The 21,821-nt window shown below is 41.8% G+C and overlaps 1 protein-coding gene across 5 annotated transcripts in view; it reads right to left on the minus strand.

The window, feature by feature from the left end:
* Positions 1–21,821, minus strand: part of PEAK1 (pseudopodium enriched atypical kinase 1) — an 88,305-nt gene that overhangs the window by 49,164 nt on the left and 17,320 nt on the right. The window contains exon 1 of one of the 5 annotated variants that reach the window (XM_077934566.1): positions 17,137–17,220. The exons of the other annotated variants lie outside the window; for them this stretch is intronic. The gene's annotated coding sequence lies outside the window, so the exon portion shown is untranslated. Of the gene's footprint in view, positions 1–17,136; positions 17,221–21,821 lie in introns of those variants that run through there. 5 annotated transcript variants of the gene reach the window in all.

Here is a 21,821-nt window from a genome sequence, read left to right on the forward strand (position 1 = left end):
AACATAATCCAGTTAAAAGGAACTTAATTGGTGTGCACTATTCCCTGCAATTTCAGCATTCTAAAAATGAATAGTCTCCATAAGTACCAGATGGTGACATGCACTAATTAATCAGGCCAGCTCAATGAATGAGCCTATTAAAATGAATGTACCTATTAGGCATGTGTTTTCAATGCTCTCTGCTGCAAAAGCCTCCCTTTAAATGAATGCCTGATTCATTTAGTGAGCAATATAGACAAGTGTGTGCTACAGTCATCTGAGTGTGCAATGGCGCCAGCCTATCAACTGCCTTTATATCATTAGATGCTTCGTGTCAAAGCATGGTTTATGTTGTTTTTCTTCTACTGGGAATGTTGAACACTTATCGTTTCACCTCTTTGGGAGGAGTTTGCCCACTATCAGCATACTCCAGAATGTGCTGCAGGCACCACAGCTCAACCCTGACAGCTCTTCATAGAGCTAAGCTAATCATTATTTCACAGCAATAGGAGGCAATTGTGAGAGTTTTGCCTTTCATCAGCACTTCTAAGAAAAAGAGAAACCAAACTATGTTTCACCATACTGCATTCAGGCCATTACAAAATAATCAATTAAGATTTGCCCATAGAAAAAGCAAATATTGTAAGAATGTATAAATCACAATATTGTAAGAATCACAATATTGTAAGAATGTATAAATCACCTGGGACACGGGTGGTGCTGTGGGTTAAACCTCAGCGCCTAGGACTTGCCGATCGCATGGTCGGCGGTTCGAATCCCCGCGGCGGGGTGCGCTCCCGTTGCTCGGTCCCAGCGCCTGCCAACCTAGCAGTTCGAAAGCACCCCTGGGTGCAAGTAGATAAATAGGGACCGCTTACTAGCGGGAAGGTAAACGGCGTTTCCGTGTGCGGCTCTGGCTCGCCAGATGCAGCTTTGTCATGCTGGCCATGTGACCCGGAAGTGTCTCCGGACAGCGCTGGCCCCCGGCCTCTTGAGTGAGATGGGCGCACAACCCTAGAGTCTGTCAAGACTGGCCCGTACGGGCAGGGGTACCTTTACCTTTTTATAAATCACAAAAGGGTGCATAAATGTAAATGTCCTTGACAAATCTTCTCAATGCCTAATTTATACTACATGCATTTCATTCTATGATCCACTTGCCTTCTATCAACAAACACTTTGGGTGTTACCTACAGAAGCTTTGTGGAAATTGTTTTCCATGCTTGCAGATGTTGTTGAAACCAAAGGGTACTTGTGTTTCCAAAAATGACCACATTCAGGAGCTCTCCAGATTGACTGAGAACAATGTGCCTTGATATGCTCAGGTGTTTTAATAAAGAATAAATGATTGCATGGGCCACAAATCACTCCAGAAAATCACTGACATGAATATAAATATAGAGTATGTGATGGTGAAGGGAATATAACTCATGTTGATCCCTCTGAAGTAAGCTACTACATTTATTCCTATGCAGTGTTCCAAGTGGGGAAAATGTCTAAATGCATCTCATAGGAGCCTTCTCTTTATAAAATTCATTGAATAATTTCTACATTCCTATGGCTAGAGCAGGCAGTACTTTGGGTGATATCCAACTTAACTGGTCTACTCTGAGTATGACTAATGTTAGGTATCACCCTTTGTATTTAAATGCTATTTACACACATCAGTAAGTGTCATACTAAGTTGTTATATATTGTTAACTAAACTAACATACAGTACATAAACTATTACAATTTCTTCCATTGCTTCTGTTATAAAACTGAGCTATAAATAGTTATAACTATTGCAGAGAGCAAGAAGAACCAGCGAATTACTTCTTTTTAGATTATTAATAAAGGCTAACATCAAGTGAATGGGACACGAGTGGCGCTGTGGTCTATACCACAGAGCCTAGGGCTTGCCAATCAGAAGGTTGGCGGTTCGAATCCCCACGACGGGGTGAGCTCCCATTGCTCGATCCCAGCTCCTGCCAACCTAGCAGTTCGAAAGCACGTCAAAGTGCAAATAGATAAATAGGTACCGCTCCAGCGGGAAGGTAAACGGCGTTTCTGTGCGCTGCTCTGGTTCGCCGGAAGCGGCTTAGTCATGCTGGCCACATGACCCGGAAGCTGTATGCCAGCTCCCTCGGTCAATAAAGCGAGATGAGCGCCACAACCCCAGAGCAGTCCGCGACTGGACCTAACAGTCAGGGGTCCCTTTACCTTTACGTAACATCAAGTAAAGAGGTAGGAATAGGAAAATGAAAATGGTAGAAATAAATCTCTCTTTAAAAGACAACAATGGAAAGCTAGCCAATTCAGGTAATATAATGGAGATGAGGGACACAGTCCAGTGGTAGATAAATGCCTTGCATATATAATGTTCAGGATTGAATCCCTGGTATCTCCAGGTGCCAAGAAAATAGCTCTGCCTGAGACCATGAATAACCGCAGCCAGTTGGGATAGACAAGACTGGGGGAGATGGGCCAATGATCTTACAGCACAAGGCAGCTTCATGTTTCAAGAGGACCTCTTCTTACAGACGGGGGAAAGCCATTACAGAATGGAAGCAGAGAGAGATGAAAGGAGGATTGTTGCTTATCATTAGAGGTGTAAAGGCCCGGGGGGGAAATTGAAAATATTCAGAGGGAAGTTTGTTCTTTCCCCCTTCAAAACCTTTGTCTTTTTCCAGGAAAAGAATATGTATTATGAAATGTGAAAGAGCAGAGAAGCTTGTTTCAGTCTACACAAACCTTCAATTTTTAGAAGTCCATGATAAATATTATGACAAATACGAAAAAGCTGAAACTGATCATGATAGTTCAGAAAAGAAGAATGATTAAATTTCATGTAACATTCATTGTCTCTCCCCTGCCACACTTTTTCTCTGAATATTTCATGTCTGCTTGATACTGAAAGACTGAAAATTAAAGTTTTCAATATTCATAATACCGTATTTTTTGCTCCATAAGACACACCTGACCATAAGACGCACCTAGTTTTTAGAGGAGGAAAACAAGAAAAAAAATATTCTGAATCAAATGCTGTATTTAATAACCTACTGGTGTATTATAATAATATTTCAACCATGTAAAGTGAACAGCAGTCAACAGTGGCATTAAGAACCATCACTGTCATTAACAAATGAAGAAACTTTTAGAAGACATCTGAAGGCAGCCCTGTTTAGGGAAGCTTTTAATGTTTAATAGGTTATTGTATTTTATTGTTCTGTTGAAAGCCGCCCAGAGTGGCTGGGGAAACCCAGCCAGATGGGCTGGGTATTAATAATAATAATAATAATAATAATAATAATAATAATAATAATAATAATAATTTATCCCCTAGTAAGGGGGGCAGGCAATGGAAATATATGAGTTTCCCATGTTGAGTCCCTTAGATCAAAGGACTGTATGGTTGGCCCTACACAATTATTTTAATAAAGCCAAAAGAAGTGGGACTTTCTTCCTTTTTGTTCATTGCCGAGAGCTCTGGGGGCTTTCATATTTGGGAGGAATGAGGGAGAAATCCGATTCAATTCCCATTTACAGTCAAACCTACCTAACTGACACCTTCGTACACAACACAAGGACCAAACCACAGCCACACTTCAAATTTCCCATTTCTGCAAAGGAAGGCACTACTGTCCCAGCAAGACCAGTGGCGGAGGGAAGGTCTTGTGTGGTGGCACGTTGCCTGTGGGGATGTGGGACGTTGCCCACACGAGCATCGTCCCAAGGGGGTGGTGCGCGTGCGCCCATCAAAATGGGGCGGCCAAGCACGGGGGAGGAGGGATTACATGGCTCCCGCTGTGCTTGCTTTACACCCATGTAAGCGGCTCTTGTCCCGCTTTGCTGCTTTAAAGTGAGCCATGGAGGAGGGAAGGAAGGGGAGCCATGGCTCCCGTCCATCCCTCCTCCGTGCAGCATTTGCTTCATAAGATGCACAGACATCTCCCCTTACTTTTTAGGAGGGAAAAAAGTGTATCTTATGGAGTGGAAAATACGGTAATTTTCTTTTTTTACTATACAGTGGTACCTCTGGTTACGAACTTAATTTGTTCTGGAGGTCCGTTCTTAAGCTGAAACCGTGCTTATCCTGAGGTGCGCTTTTGCTAATGGGGCCTCCAGCGTGCGATTTCCGTTTGCATCCTGGGGCAAAGTTTGCAACCAGGAGCAGCTACTTCCGGGTTAGCGGAGCTTGTAACCTGAAGCGTTTGTAACCAGATGCATTTGTAACCAGAGGTGCCAGTGTAATGCTGATGGTTTTGTCTGTTTTTATTGCCCACTCCTCATAAACTGGCAAAGCCACATAAGTGCTAGGTTCAGTTCAGAAGCTTGTAGCTCCATTTGCAATAATTCTTTAAAAAAATGAAAAAAAAGAAATCCAGTTCACAATTATTGTCTGAATAAACTGTACTTTAGAATGTATGAACCACCTGCTGGATCGGGCCATTGACCCATCTAGTCCAGCCTTCTATTCTCACAGTGGCCAACCAGATGCCTGTGGGAAACCCTCAAACAGGACTTGAGTGCAAAGGCCTTCTCCCCCTCCTGTGGTTTCCAGCGACTGGTCTTTAGGAGGAGACTGACCATGCAGGCGGAGCAAAGCCATCATGGCTGGTAGCCATGGATAACTTCTATGTGGATTGGGTATACACAAGGACTAAAATGAGTTGCTAGGCAGTAAAGACACCCAGTTACACGTGTCTACATAGAAATGAGACGAGGCACTTCAAAGAGTGAAGAGTAAAAAGGCACTTCAATACAGCATGGCATATTCCAGCGCCCAGATATACAATTTCCTTACTTGGAACATTTTTAAACATACTCCAGGGCACACATATTCAGCTCCTTCAAGTGCCAGCTAAGTAACTGCATGCTGACTGGGAAGATGACAAGTTTGAAAGCTAGTCACTGCTTGTTCACTGTGTGTCAGAATACTAGTGTTCCCAAAAAGGGAGCAATGATAATAATATAATAATAATAATAATAATTTATTATTTATACCCCGCCCATCTGGCTGGGCCTCCCCAGCCACTCTGGGCGGCTTCCATAAAAACCAAAAATACAATAAAATATCACATGTTAAAAACTTCCCTGAACAGGGCTGCCTTAAGATGTCTCTTGAATGTCAGGTAGTTATTTATCACTTTGATATCTGCTGGAAGGGCGTTCCACAGGGTGGGCGCCACTACCGAGAAGGCCCTCTGCCTGGTTCCCTGTAGCTTTGCTTCTCGCAATGAGGGAACCGCCAGAAGGCCCTCGGCGCTGGACCTCAGCGTCCGGGCAGAATGATGGGGGTGGAGACGCTCCTTCAGGTATACTGGACCGAGGCCGTTTAGGGCTTTAAAGGTCAGCACCAACACTTTGAATTGTGCTCGGAAACGTACTGGGAGCCAATGCAGGTCTTTCAAGACCGGTGTTATATGGTCTCGGCGGCCGCTCCCAGTCACCAGTCTAGCTGCCGCATTCTGGATTAGTTGTAGTTTCCGAGTCACCTTCAAAGGTAGCCCCACGTAGAGTGCATTGCAGTAGTAGTGAACACCCAATTGATTCTAGATGATAAAATCATTGATACTGAACATTAGCAGAATGTGATATATATACAAAGCCTCTTCTAAACAAAAAAGCTTGCACAATTATTCCTCACCTACTTGCAAAAAGTATCCCTGATGAGACTATCACCTGATACTGGTGGTATAATGGATGTAGCATTAGGCTTGGACGTAGGGGAACCCAAATTCAAACCCGCTTTTTGTTAAATGTACAGTGGGGCTCTTTTATTAGAGACGTTTAAGAAAGCTGCTTCTCCAATGCAGCCTTCCCCAAGCTGTTCTACAACTCCCAGCATCACTGGCTTAGCTGGCTGAGGGTGATAGGACTTTTACAAAACATCTGCAGGGTATCAAGTCTGGGAAGGCTGCCTTCCATTGTTTATAAACAGGAAAGAAATAAAGGTATTGTCATGACCCCAAAGGCCAGCAGTGACCTGGACCCAGGCCCAGAGGCTAAGGGATCAGTGGTGCCAAGGAAGGTGGAACAGGCCCAAGAACCACAACTGAAAGAAAAATGCCCAAGAACAAGATGGCAGTAACATCTGGACTGAGACACCTCAATCCAGGTCTAGCAAAAGGCTAGCATAAAGGTAAAGGTAAAGGTACCCCTGCCCGTACGGGCCAGTCTTGACAGACTCTAGGGTTGTGCACCCATCTCACTCAAGAGGCCGGGGGCCAGCGCTGTCTGGAGACACTTCCGGGTCACGTGGCCAGCGTGACATCGCTGCTCTGGCAAGCCAGAGCCGCACACGGAAACGCCGTTTACCTTCCTGCTAGTAAGCGGTCCCTATTTATCTACTTGCACCCGGGGGTGCTTTCGAACTGCTAGGTTGGCAGGCGCTGGGACCGAGCGACGGGAGCGCACCCCGCCGCGGGGATTTGAACCGCCGACCTTTCGATCGGCAAGCCCTAGGCGCTGAGGCTTTTACCCACAGCGCCACCCGCTAGCATACTTACTTCCAAAAGCCTCTCACACCACAGAGCTGGTGCAGTAGTATAGGCAGAGTGCTCCCAGGATGAGCTCTTGGAGAGAAGGAGTGCTGGGAATCCGAGCCAGATGCCTGCCCCACAAGGTCTTCTACCTTTCCAAGGAGGGCGAGGCAGGATATCAAGGCATTAAAGGCTACAGTCTGGTCTCAAGAATAGTTGGAGCAACTTGCTTACTAGGAGTGCTTGGTGATATGATGACCAGCTTACCTTGCCCTATGGTGCTCTATGAACTTCTTCTCAGAAGCAGAATGGTATATATGTACATTAGAGGAAGATAGAAACAATTACTCCTCTTCATAATAAATTCAGCTCTAGATGTTTTGCTAGTTGGCCAACTTTGCAAGACTCAAAAACCACAGAGAGGGAATGTGTCTCACTCTTAGTTATAACTTAGTTAAAACTCTTAGAAAAAACAATTGGTATTTTACTGAAAATTGCTAAACTGAAGATGGGAAGAGAGAAACTGGACTGAGTTTATTCCCTGTTCAGTAAAGCAATAACTTCCGTAATATTAGTCCTGATTTGTAGTCATAACAACATTATCAGAGAAGAGGCTGTTCCAGCAGAGTAATATATAGTATTTGTATTACAATTCACTTGTTTATTTTTGGCTTTGATAGAAAAGATTATTTTTGATATGAATAATCACAGAATGATTTACTTTTAGATGATTCTAACTTGCTTCACTTAGTTATGGCAGCTCTGAATGATTAGAAAATCTTATTCACATGCCAGTCACACATATGTACTTGATAGTTTTGGCTGGGAGAGGGAGAAGAAAATGGGAAAGGTACTTTAATTTATTTTTTTTTATTTATTTTTATTGAATTCCTTTTATGCATGCAAAGAAGAAAAACAAATACATTCAACAAAGTAAAACAGTACTTAGGCACTAAGTAAGAAAAAAAAAAAGAAAGAAGAAGAGGAAAATGGAAAAAAGAGAAGAAAAAAGAAAATATCCAAAAGCAAAAAAGACAAAAATGTTACAACATAAAACATCGACTTCCTTCCCTACTGATTTCGGGTTTTTGCTTTTAATAGTTTTGTTATTACTGCTGGTATTTGTTTTTAGTTTTTGCATCGGAAGTTTTATAACAGACCTGCTGTGATTGGTAGGTTTCTGAAATTGTCTTCAAAATATACCATGAATTTGTTCCAATCCTCCTTTAACTTTGTATTTTTTTGATTTCTAATTCTTTGCGTCATTCTTGCCAATTCAATAAAGTCATATAATTTTAATTGCCAATCCCTCACCGTTGGAAGGTTGAAAAGGTACTTTAATTTAAAATGCTGATTTACTATTAGAATTTCACAACAAATGGCCCGTATGAGGGCATCTATAATAACTTGTGCAGGCAAAAATTCAAAGATTCTCAAACATGCTAGCTTCTAATTACTACGACCCATTGAGTATCAAGTAAGAAATATTCAGCTATTCCTACATATAGTTTTCTGTTAGCATGCTTAGGAGAAATACCACTTCATGCTTATGGATGAATTCATTTCATGTTGTTTTTAATGGCGGGATAAGTAAATGCAGGTTAGCCACAGTATTTCCCAACACTTTATAATCTCAGGGCTACTTCAAATACTAACAACTTTACTTCACAGAAATTCACATCAAGTACTACTTCTCAGGGTTGCTTCAAATACCATTCTGAGTACTACTTCAAATGCACTTCTATGAAGGCGGAGCAACAGAGGCATGGGACTGAGGGAGTGAACTCTTGGGCGAATGGAGCAAAATTGAAGCCCCAGCGGTGTCCAGGGAAGGCAGCACTGGGCCAGGCCCTTCCTGCTGTCCCAATCTTCTCCTTTCTCTCAGCCCCTACCTGTCCTGCTACACGCAGCATGTTCCCTCCGGCTGCTGTAGCCAGAAGTTGAATGGGGAGGAATTTCTCCTCCCACACCCTCAGCACCATCAGTGGCAATTCTAATCTAAAATCTTAGGTGCAGTATACTGCACCCAGAATTCATAAACTGCTCATGCTAATGAAATTCCCTTTTGCAAAACGTGCCCAGTTCTATGTGAGTTTTGAACATTCTTTTCTTGTTGGATTTGTCTGGGTTATTTGTGGGGCATAGGAATTCTTTCATATATTTTTTTTCAAAATATAGTCTGGCCCCCCACAAGATCTGAGGGACAGTCGACTAGCCCTCTTTTGCTGACCCCCGGTGTAGCAACTTCCTGAAGCATCCCTGCCTTTAGCACAAGCCCTGAGGATTCTATTATCAAATGCAATCAAATTTGGCAATTGGTGGCTGTCCTAGAAGTTATTTTTCTTTTCTTTTTGCACAGGCGCAGATAGTTTACAGAGGTGCCTGTTCTGTCAGTCCACAATCTAAATCAATCTTACAATATACGGTAATAGGTCATTCCTGATGTTTCCCTGGGTTTCAAGAGCTTTTTGTTGCATGGCACAGTAAACTATTACAGCAGAGAGCTGCTGCCAATGTAGAAACTCTCTTTGGATCCTGGTGATGTCTTAATGCTTGCAAACAGACTCCTATTACATTCATTCAATAATTCCATTCAGTTCAAAGCTTATGGTTATGCAAATTTAAGACTGAATATTAATGCAGGAAAGGAGAAGGGGGCGACAGAGGACGAGATGGTTGGATAGCGTTTTTGAGGTTACCAGCATGAGTTTGACCAAACTGCGGGAGATAGTGGAGGACAGAGGTGCCTGGCGTGCTCTGGTCCATGGGGTCACGAAGAGTCGGACACGACTAAACGACTAAACAACAACAACATTAATGCAGGAATACTTTCACTACAGTGAAAAGAGCAGTTCAGTCATTTTGAATTTTTCTCACTATCCTGAAAATTACTTTTAGCAACATATGGACTAAACTCATGGTTTTAAAGTAATATTATTATTATTTATAGATCAAAGCTAACCCCGCTGCCCCTGCCTCACAGTCACACACAACGGAAGAAAGGGTTGGAAGCAAGGAAACAAGAAAACAGCAGAGAGAAATATTTTTTACTATTTTTTATCTTTATATAGAAAACAGACCAGAAAAGAAGTGGGAACAACACAAAATGGTGATTGGGAGGCAGAGATGATGGAGAACGGGGAAGAGCACAAAATGGCAATCAGAACCAGAGCAACAGAACAGCCAATGAACAGCAACTGACACTCAAGAGTGATCGGAATGAGAAAAAAAGGCAAAACTAAAATCGCGAAAAAGAGATGAATGAATTGCCTGAGAGAAAGCAGCAAGAATGGGAGTGTAAATAAATGGGTGTGTGTGAGTCTTTGATGGAGGCAGAACAGACTCGGGTTCCTGCCTCCCATGACACACTATGTACTGGCCTTTACTGCTTGACAGGCCCTAAAGCAGGTTCAGATCTCATGGTTTTATACACTGAATAAGATTTTTATTGAAGTTTTTCATAATACACTAAGATAACAGCTGCAAAAAATATAAATAAATAGCACACACAGTTCTCTCTTAAGTAGCTCCTCCCAGTATTCACCTGGGATCTTTCCTTTCTCCTCCCAGCCTCTTACCCTGGGATACCAACACTTCCCTGTTCTCCCATCAACCACCTACCACCCCACAAGCATGCATTCCCTGGACCCTAATAAAGACCCCAGACATAGGACTCCAAAGAAAAAGGAAAAATAGGAAAACAAAGAAGAGAGACAAAAAAGAGGGGGGAAATGAAAAGAAACAATAAGAAGAAAAGAAAGAGAAAGGGAGAGAGAAAAAAAAATAAAGGACAAAACACAAAAGGGGGAAAAACATTATTATTCTTATAGATCAAAGCTAACAAGTTATATAAATAGTAAATACCATGTGGTTATTTATTTATTTATTGCATTTATACCCCACCTTGTTCCCCATGCTTCTCCTCCTCCCCATTTCATCCTCACAAGAACCCTGTGAGGTAGGTTAGGCCAAGAGAGAGAATGACTGACCCAAGGTCACCCAGTGAGCTTCATGGCTGAGTGATGACTTGAACCCGTGTTCCAGGTCCTAGTTTGACACTCTAACTGCTATACCACACTGGGTCTTGTAGAACACAATATCCCAATATGCAACAAAACCCCCTCAAATACTGGACTAAAACAGGACAATGTAAATATTAATAGTATCCATTAAATTTGCCCATACCTGGCCATAACTAAGTACAGTGGTACCTCGGGTTACAGACGCTTCAGGTTACATACGTTTCAGGTTACAGACTCCGCTAACCCAGAAATAGTACCTCGGGTTAAGAACTTTGCTTCAGGATGAGAACAGAAATCACGCAGTGGCGGTGCAGCAGCAGCGGGAGGCCCCATTAGCTAAAGTGGTACTTCAGGTTAAGAACAGCTTCAGGTTAAGAACGGACCTCCGGAACGAATTAAGTACGTAACCAGAGGTACCAATGTAGAAGCAAAATTTTACACTGTTAGAAAATGCACACAACTAAATTGTTTTATTATTGAAATTCTAAGGCTCTTGTACTTTCCCCCACTATTACATAAACACCACCAGCATTCAGTGTCCAATTATTACCATTCAGCTTCTGATATAATAAACTAATTATTATGGGAAGATGTTAAAATTTCATTAAACATTGTCTGACACTAGGTAGCACTAAGTTGACTTGATGAAATTGGAAATAACCAGCAAATAAAGCCTTACAACCCAGTCTAAGAATAAAGATTACACAAATTCCCTGTATTGCTCACTCATTAGTGCTCTTAGGCATCAGTAGTTTTAAGTGCCTATAAAATAACCATCTAATTCAATCTTATTTTATCATAGTTTTTTGTGTTTTTCTTCCAAGCAACTTTATGTAGCTAACACCGATAACATAAGAGTTTTGAAAAGGTATGTTAAGCTACTTCTTCCTTTCCCAAAAGAAGGATCCATACACACTGAAATGCCGGCCAGCTTCAGTTCTATTGACATCCTCCACTATGGTTTCATTGTCATACTGATGGATATACAGTATTGCCAACCGTTGATTCCCCAAGGCAGCTCTTCCAGGTGAGTCACACATATCAAAGTATGTATGGAAACAGAGTATCATAAATTAAACTTAGGACAAATCCAATCAAACATAGCAGAGCAACAGGCTCTGGAGGACACATGCGGTGATGAGTCGGAGTGTGGCGCATGTGCGCATGCATGCATACAATCCCTCTCATGTGCACACACAGATTCACTCACAGGGAGGACAAAAGGATTAAACCCACCCTTCATATCTTTCTTCCCATCCCTCCCTTCTTCGTCTTTCCATCTGGACAGATTCTCTTGGCCAGCTTGCAAGGTGCATGAACAGAAGAAGGTTTGGCTGAGAGACAGTGACTAGTACAAGGTCACACAGTGAATTTTGTCATTGATTTTAACCCTGATCTCTTAGTCCTAGCCTGGACAAAAAGATGTAGAGGCAAATAAGCTGGGGGGAGAGGAATAATATTTCCCCATAGGTCTGGAAATTTATGAGGGCTGTGTGGCACCTTTTTAAACTAACCAATTCATACTGGAATCTTGTACATACTTACCAGGGAACAATCCTTATGGAATTCAGTGGGACTTGGGTGATATCTGGTTTCCAACATCACAATACTGCATATCACCAGCTAAACATTGCAATATACTGATGTATCACAATGTCTGAAATAAGGATGGAGCTATGTAGAGGCATTGGCTGCCTTCAGTTTTCCTTGCATTGTGATTTTGCATAGCGCGCACACACACACCATGATTCACGATATATTGCCAGCCCAAAAAATTATGAAACCAATATAACAATATGGCTTTCAAACCAGTTTTGGACGATCTATCGATTTATCACCCAGCCCTATTTCTGAGTACAGTTAGAATCATAGAATCATAGAGTTGGAAGAGACCACAAGGGCCGTTGAGTCCAACCCCCTGCCAAGCAGGAAACACCATCAGAGCACTCCTGACATATGGTTGTCAAGCCTCTGCTTAAAGACCTCCAAAGACGGAGACTCCACCACACTCTTTGGCAGCAAATTCCACTGCCGAACAGCTCTTACTGTCAGGGACCTTTGCACAGGGAGAGCAGCTCATGTTGTGGCATGAATCCACATTAGCAATTGTGACAGCCTTTCTAAGCCAAGGTAAGAATATTTGGTGTTAAGCATTGATAAAATTGAAATGTTTAAGTATTCAGTATTTATTTGCAAAGGAGAAGGACAGGAAGAAGACAGGTGCTACACAACATTTATCCTAGAAGAGAAGCAACTGTGACAGCACAAAGCCCATTTGAATCAGAGTAAGACACTTTTCAGCATAGCTTGGTGCTGTTAGTAAAACTACAGTGCTTATGAGACATTTGAATCTCCAATCCTATTAGCTTTGGTCTTCTTTTAGCTATTAGCTATTGACTTTGGTCTCCTCTCTTACACAACTCTGGTCACTTTTCCTTATGACTGGAATTCCCCCTCCCTTTTCATTTCTATTTTTACCTACCATATTGTTTCACTCCTACAACCCAATTGCAACCAATGTGTCATAAGAAATATGTTGTATATAATAATCAATGTAACATTTCATAATTGGGAAAAAGGAGTCAATATAACTTCTGATTTATGGTATTGTCAGTACACAGCATGCATTGCAGGCTAGAATTTTTGCTTTGCATGTGTGTCTGGCTAGTTTCTATAGCAACTGCACACATCATTTTTCTCCTTAAAACAATTTTTACTGCTTCCATTTATACTTAGTTTTATTGATCATTATAGGGCTGAGAATGAGGGTTGTGCCTTTGTCAGTCCTGAATACAATATCAGTGGTTTTCTTCATTAGCCTCACTAGAAATAGTGCTGTTGCTGTTTTCAGAAGAACTAACTAGAATTACATTGTAATGAATGTCAAACTGTATATAAGACACTGGAGGGAAGACAATAAGATCATAGAATTGCAGAGTTGGAAGGGGCCCAAAGGAACATCTAGTCCAACCTCCTGCAATGCAGGAATGTGCAGCTGGCCCATACTTTTGGCCCATATGGGGATCAAATCCACAAACATGCCAGTAACTGAATCCCTGAGGCAGGTCTTCCAGATGAACCTTGGGATTTTCAACACACTCTTCTGTCAGGATTTCTGCTGCAGATTTAATTGGACAGTCCATCAAAATTCAGGACAAATACTTTTCTTCATCCCCCCATTTAAAAGGTATTAAAACAAGATTTTTAACTGAGATGCCCAGAAAGCTTTCGGTCCTTTGTTTTATATTTCAAGCTATCATATGATGAAATTGCCAATCAACAGGGATTTCACAACAACTTTAACTGGCCAAGCTACACAAAAAAATTATGTGGTGCCACTGTAGTTTGTACCATTTAGAACCATTTAGAACCATTTAAAACCATTGTACCATTTGTACCATTTAGAACAGGAACTGCATATCTGAAAGCCAAGAATGGTAAGAAAACTCCTTTAGGTTCCCAGCTTTTATTGTTGCTGATGAAACCAGAAAAGCATTTGAGTCAAATGGCTCAGAAACTGTTAAGAGAAGTGATCTTTCTGTTTTGTTTTGGTCTACAATATGTTTCTATGTTTAATATTTATTCTGAACAAGATGTTTTCTGAACAAGTAACATTCCCCCCCCCCCCTGATAAAGTTGTTTTTTGTAACAGAGAGAGTATGCTCAAAAAGTTGCACTTAATTTCTGAGTAAGCCTTTACAGCTAGATATCAACAACTCAACAAAATATTTACTCTTATAACAATGTAGCATGCAAACTTGATTTTGTAAAAATCTTTTAATAGTTATCTGTTGACATTTAGATTATCCCCAATAGGTTTTAAAAGTACCAAGGAAAATGTATCAGGGGAGAAGCATTTCCACATTATTCACTCAAAAGATACACAATTTCCATCTCAGCACATTACCTTCTGTCTTTATAAAGGACATTGGCAGTGCACTAGAGAAGTAGATTAGATAAAGGAACAAGCAGCCTTGAAGCCTCAGGAAAAAAAATCCTAGGATAACAAAGATTACATCTTTTTAATATCCATGCTAGATGTCCTCTGAATACAGAAACGAATAAAGGGGACTCATTAGCACACACTTTTCTCACACTCAAAATTGGAACAGATTATTATTATTATTATTATTTAAATCTGGAAACAAAATTATCCAATTTAACACAATGGCGTAGTTCTCATATAGCACTAAGGCTAACCTTAACACAATGAGCAGATGTGCAGGTTCCTGGAGAGAAAATCAGGACTACAGTGCTTTATGCCTGGTCCTGCTGCTGTGCCAAGCTGTGGCTTGGCTTAGCATTATGCCCAAACCTGGGTTCATGGGTTGCCTCATTTCAGGCAAACCACAAACCTGTGTGAGGAATAGGAATTCCTCACCTGTGTGAGGAATAGGAAACACTGACCCAGCATAGCCATTGCTTAGTGTGAATTAGCCAACATATGGGATTGCAGTTGCAGTTCTCATTGTTTAGCTTAGAACTGCATCCAAACAGTTCTAAGCTAAACAATGAGAACTGCAACTGCAATCCCATATGTTGGCTAATTCACACTAAGCAATGGCTATGCTGGGTCAGTGTTTCCTATTCCTCACACTTCTTTTAATTCTGATTTGACAGGAGGTGTAAACCATGGTTTGCCATTCAGATGTAATAAATAATGATCTGCACTAAAGAATAAGCAACTAAATAAATTGAGTGCAAGGGGCTGAGGAAAGAACTACAATCCTATGTATTGGGAGACTAGGAATGTTGCATCTGAATTACCGTATTTTTTGCACCATAGGGCGCACCGAACCATAGGGCGCACCCAGTTTTTTTTGGGGGGGGGGAATCAAGAAAAAAATCTCCCCCCCCCCAGCCCCAAAGCGCAGCGTACAGGCTGCACACAACCTCTCCCTGCCAGAGGGGTTGCGCGCGGCTATGGCACAAGCCAAGGCAGCGAGCAGGATGGATCCCACTCACTGTTTTGGCTTCCCCTTTAGCCCCGTGCAGCCTCTCCTTGCTGGGAGACACTGCGCAGGGCTTTCCTGGCTTTCCTGGGAGGTGGGGGGATTCCCCCACCTCCCGCAAAACCGGCAGAAGCCGTGCGCAATTTAAAAGGGCTGCACGGCTTCTTCTGGCTTTCCTGGGAGGTGGGGGGATTCCCTCACCTCTCGCAAAAGCCCGCAGTAGCCGCGCAACTCCTTTAAAGAGATCGCAGCTTCTCCTGGCTTTTCTGGGAGGTGGGAGAAGGGACTGATGCGGCCAGACAGTCCCTTCTCCCTCCTGTGGAAAAGCCCGCAAGAGCGCACGGAGCTTGTGTGCGGCTCTTGGGGGCTTTTCCCACCTGCCTCCCCCCCAGCATTCGCTCCATAGGACGCACACACATTTTCCCTTGCTTTTTAGGAGGGAAAAAGTGCGTCCTATGGTGCGAAAAATACGGTAACTGTATCTTCCCAATGGAGGTTGTCTGAGCTTCAATATGTTTCTGAAATGCAAACTAAACCTTGCTAAAATCCATCAATATCGGAGTAAAATAATGTAATCAAACACTGTTAAGCAGGTCATGACATACTTTGCTTAAAAGGGATTATAAACACATGTTGTAATGTTCATTTAGATTTCACCCAGTGAGTCAAGTGGAAAAATTGTGTTCAGCAGCAGAAAACCAACTGAAAAACATGTATCCAAAGGACACACACTCTTTCCCATTCCACAGCCTTCAGTTGTTGAAGAGGGAAAATATAATCTAAATAGTAGCCTTTTTATTTCCTGTCCAAATTATACAATGCATCACTGCAGCTGAGATAGTTCTGTTCAGAGAGCACTACTCAACCCTTCCCAAACCCTAGAGGAATTCCTCCCACACAGAAACATCTAGCACTTCATAAGCCAGAATAATCAACTACTTTTATTTAAATCTTAATCCAGGGCTACTGATAAATGGATAGAAAGGGTAGGGTTTTAGGGAGCCCAAAGTCAGTACCGGGCTCACTCTCAGCTTTTCTTTTCTTTGAAGTAAGTTCCTATGTGCTCTAGAAGCAAGGTTTTCTAAGCCAACTTGTAATTTTTGTGAAATGAGCTAGCCTGGCTTCAAGTCCCTGCCTTGCAGGGTTTTATACAATGAATGAAGACAATGCATTATTGGCAAATGACATTTCAGTTACCACCCAGTACCCAGACTTGTGTGAAGCGAACTCATAGCTTTCAGCAGCAGCATTGTGTCTGCTTGCTACCCACTGTCCTCTCTCTACGCGCATCTAGCACTAGGTCAAGAAGATCAAAAAAGCACACGCACCAAAGTTACAAGAGGATTTTGATAAACCATTATTATTATTAATAATAATAATATTATTATTATCATCATCATTATTAATTGAATTTGTTAGTCACTTTGCCAAGGGTCAGTTCATATGGCTGCTAATTTCAGAACTGTCTTCAGAGGCAGCCCCACATCTAATGCATTGTAGTGATCTAATCTAGAGGTTACCAGAGGACAGAAAACATTAGGATATCCCTGTCCAGCTAAGAGCACAGCTGGACCATCAGCTGAAGGTGATAGAAGGCACTCCAGGCCACTGAGTCCACCTGAGCCTCAAGCAACAGTAATGGATCCAGGAGCTATGTTCAGAAGGAGGGCAACCTCCCATCCATCTGATCTAGGGAACCACCCACTAGCAGCACCTTACTCTTATCTGGACAGAACTTCAGTTTGTTGGCTTTCATCCAGTCCATTACTGAGGCAAGACAACAGTCCAGCACACCCACGGTCACACCAGCAGAAAGGAAAAGTTGTCATCAGCATATTGCTGAAACCTATTCTGAATCAGAGCTCTCTCAAGTGTAATGGAGCCCCCACCTCGTGCAAGCCAGAGGCAAGATGGGGGCTCCATTACACTTCTCCGTTGAGGTGCAGGAAGCCGCACACCCCTAAACTGAGATGTTAAAAGTAGCCTTCCATCACAATATATAGAAATTCTTTATATCCTAATTTTAGGAATTTGCCACACCGTCATTCCTACCACGTCAAAGAGCCAATCTGTTCCATATGCTATTGCCCATCCATGCATTTCCTCATGGTTGTGATTTTCTTATGGGGATATTATATTTTCTTATGGGGATATTATATTATGGGGATATTATATTATATTTTCCAGGAAATATTTTTATCTCCCTCTAGCAAATGTGTTCACTTGTGATTTTTCTGTACAACATGCTTGCACAAGTGTCAACAAGCCCCACTGGCTATTATTTATGATAAGCATTGTAACGCTTCCACACCCCTTCAATCATTATGACTATGATTATTATTATTTTTAAAAAAGCTGTATCATTTGAAGACATTCATTCATGAAGAAAGGACACATTAATAATGTACCTATAGTAATGAAGGTACTCACAGTTGGCTTTTTGGGTGGGGGAATGGGTGTAAAATAATCTAGTACATTGACCCCATACGTTTAGATAATGAGGTCTGCCATGTGACTGCATGGGCTCTTGGGAGTGAATCCCATGGTGCAGGTAGGCACCCAAGTGGAAGTGGGCCCCAGTTATTGACAAGTGGAAGAGCATGAACGTAAGGGTGTGCATTATGCTTTGTAAATATCCTTACTGACTCACTGAGAAGCTGTAGCAGATACTATTTCAGAAATGACTTCCCAGAATGGTCTAAGATCATGATGGCGATTAGCAACAAACTGGGATCTAAATGTCCAAATAATGAGGTAATTTTAAAATACAATTTGCACATTATTTTATATCACAAGTATAAACAATTACAAACCAAAATAAGTTGAAATTACTCAACTCAACATAAGAAACCCAGACATGTAGATTCAAACAACCGGAAGAAACAATAAATAAGTATGTATACATAAACAAAAAATAACACCACCATATAAGAATACAGTGGTACCCCGGGTTACAGATGCTTCAGGTTACAGACGCTTCAGGTTACAGACTCAGCTAACCCAGAAATAGTACCTCGGCTTAAGAACCTTGCTTCAGGATGAGAACAGAAATTGTGCGGTGGCAGTGCAGCAGGAGGCCCCATTAGCTAAAGTGGTACCTCAGGTTAAGAACAGTTTCAGGTTAAGAACGGACCTCCAGAACAAATTAAGTTCTTAACCTGAGGTACCACTGTACTTGTCATAGTCCTTATAGAGCACCATGTATATGTGTTTGTAAAATGAAACTGGCACTCAAGCCAAGCCATACGCTGCCTTTCAAACTGAAACACGTATCTAACAGTGATTCGGCTAATGAACCAACAGGAAGTACAGTACAGCACTTTCCCCAAATCAGTACTGATTAAGATCATGATGACATCTGAGTTCCACAGGGACTTACAGGGGGTAACTTCCAACTTTTATTCTACAGTTTTCTGTTTTTGAATGCATGAACAGCAACGTTATTTAAATCAATATTGAAATCAATCTAATAGGGAAATAAAAAGTTGAGAAATGACTTAAAACTTCTTAACCTTAGCTTCTGTACCAAAAACATTTCATTTTTGTGTTATTCACTGTTATAGATGAAGAGGAAAAGAATATTGGAACAAAACAACAACCTAGAACATTTTCAGAGAGTCTACGCGTTCTGGTCCTGCTGTTGAGTCAAATGAGATAACACAGAGCCCAGCCTGCAGTGTTTGTCAGTGAACTGACTGAACTGCCTTAGGAACTTAATGATTTTCCTACTGATTTTTTAAAAAAAGTTTAATAGAATCCTGACAACTGCCTAATGCTTCCCCTCTTCAAGTTGTGGGGTGGCTTACACAGTACATTACACCACAGCAAAGCACGGCAGCCTTGTCAGCAACTTTTTCTGGAAAGCCTCAAGGCTCCTCCAAGTAGACTGTCTGCATATCAACCTCCTTCTAGACATGTCTTTTGTCTACAAATGGAGAGGGCAGCTGGATTTCACAGGAGACTGGATCCATTCCTAGGGCCTCATGCTACTAACCTGTACATAGAGGATGATGATTTTCATCAACAGGCAAGTAACACCTCATCTCTAACTAATATCAGCACTTATGATTAAGCAAAAGGGAAAACTTGCAACATTTTGAAATGGTATGAATTTAAAAATCCTCTTTTTGCTGCTTCTGCTATTTGGGGGTGGGGACATTCACCTCAGAATATCTCTGTGCTTGATCAATGATGAGCTATTCAAAATTAGTAACCAATAGGTTAATGCATATATTTTGCATGAGAAAAATGGTACTGCGGTCAGAGAGAATTGATATACTGTACACCAGGGGTAGCCAACCTTTTTATACCTACCGCCCACTAAGGCATCTTTCTTGATGGTAAAATTTCCTTACCGCCCACCAGTGCTCAATGGAAGGAGGATTCAGCTTGTGCCGTAGAACCCCCTACCGCCCACCTAGAACTCTGAAAAGCCCACTGGTGGGTGGTAGGGACCAGGTTGACTACACCTGTGTGTACACAGAAAATATGAATGCTAAACAATATTTTAATCCTCTTTATGTTGCTGTATCTAGATTTCAGTAAAGCTTGAGTCTCTCATGATATTATTAGGAGAAAGCTGGTGAAATCTAGGCTGAACGAGGTTAACTGTTAGGTGGCTTTGTAGCTGGTTGACTGACCAAAGAGTACTCATGAATGATTCTTCGTCATCCTGGAAAAAAGTGACAAGTGGGGTGCCGCAGGGTTCTGTCCTGGGTCCGTTGTTGTTGAATGTCCTTATAAACAACTTGGATGAAGGAATTGAGGGGGTGCTCATCTAATATGCAGGTGACACCAATCTGGGAGGGGTAGCTAATGCTGCAGAAGACAGAATCAGGATTCAAAATGACCTTAACAGATTGGGGAACTGGACCCAAACGAACAAAATTAATTTCAGATAGGACAAATGTAAGGTACTGCACTTAGGCAGGAAGAACCAGATACACAAATATAAGAGGGGGGACACCTGTCTTGCCAGCAGTACATGTGAAAAGGATCTATGGGTCTTAGTGGACCACAAGCTTAATATGAGTCAACAATATGATGATGCAATAGCAAAAAAAAAGCTTACACTATTTTAGGTTGCAACTACAGATGTATACTGTCCAGATCATGGGAAGTAATAATAGTACCACTCTATTCTGTCACACCTGGAATACTGTGTCCAGTTTTGGGCATCACCATTTAAGAAGGATGTTGACAAGCTGGAATGTATGCAAAGGAGGGAAACCAAGATGATCAAGGGTCTGGAAAACAAGCCTTATGAGGCATGGTTGAAGTAGTTGGGTATGTTTAGCTTGGAAAAGAGAAAACTGAGAGGAGATCTCATAGTCATCTTCAAATATCTGAAGGGCTGTCACATGGAAAATGGAGCAAGGTGGTTTTCTTCTGCGCTGGAGGGTAGGACACAAACCAATGGCTTCAAGTTACAAAAATGATTCCAACTAAACATTAGGAAAGTCTTTCTGACAGTAAGAGCTGTTCAACAGTGGAACAGACTCCTTCGGGAGATTGTGGACTCTCCTTCTTTGGAGGATTTTAAGCAGAGGTTGGATGGCCATATGTCATGAATGCTTTAGTTGAGATTCCTGCATTGCAGGGAGTTGGACTAGATGGCCCATGAGGTCCCTTCCAACACTCTATTATTCCATAAATTACACCTTATGCTTTAGTTAATTAAAACATAACAAAAATCAAAATGAATCAAACAAGGTTATATGTATGATCAATTTATACTTTACATAACCTTATATAAATTTTCGTAAATATTTGCATATTTTGATTCCTTATCAGATGTGTTATATACCCAATGTCCTAATCATCCAGTCAATGATCACTGGACCATTAACATTTTTTCCATTTGTGATCAGTATTCGAAACTCCCATTGTTCTCTGCACATTTTGCAACAGGGAATTTCATTAGTGCGAGCAGTTTCTGAGCTCTGGGTACTACACCTAAGATTTCAGATTAAAACTGCAGAGTGGAACGATAGGAGGACCATTTCCTGCCTCCCCACTTCCAGCTATTCTCTGAAGACTGGAGAAGAGACCTTCTTAGAATATTAGGGGGTGGGCAGGGGAAGGACTAGACCAGGCATAGGCAACCTAAGGCCAGGGGGGTGGATGTGGCCCAATCGCCTTCTCATCCCGGCCTGCGGATGGTCCGGAAATCAGTGTGTTTTTACATGAGTAGAATGGGTGCTTTTATTTAAAATGAATCTCTCGGTTATTTGTGGGGCATAGGAATTCATTCATTCCCCCCCCCCCCATACAGTCCAGCCCACCACATGGTCTGAGGGACGGTGGACCGGCCCACGGCTGAAAAAGGTTGCCGACCCCTGGACTAGACCATGTGAAAAATGAACAATATTTTAGCTGCAGTTCATTCATTTTCAGCTTTGTAT

This window comes from Podarcis muralis, chromosome 9 (assembly GCF_964188315.1).
Source record: "Podarcis muralis chromosome 9, rPodMur119.hap1.1, whole genome shotgun sequence".
NCBI lineage: Eukaryota > Metazoa > Chordata > Lepidosauria > Squamata > Lacertidae > Podarcis > Podarcis muralis.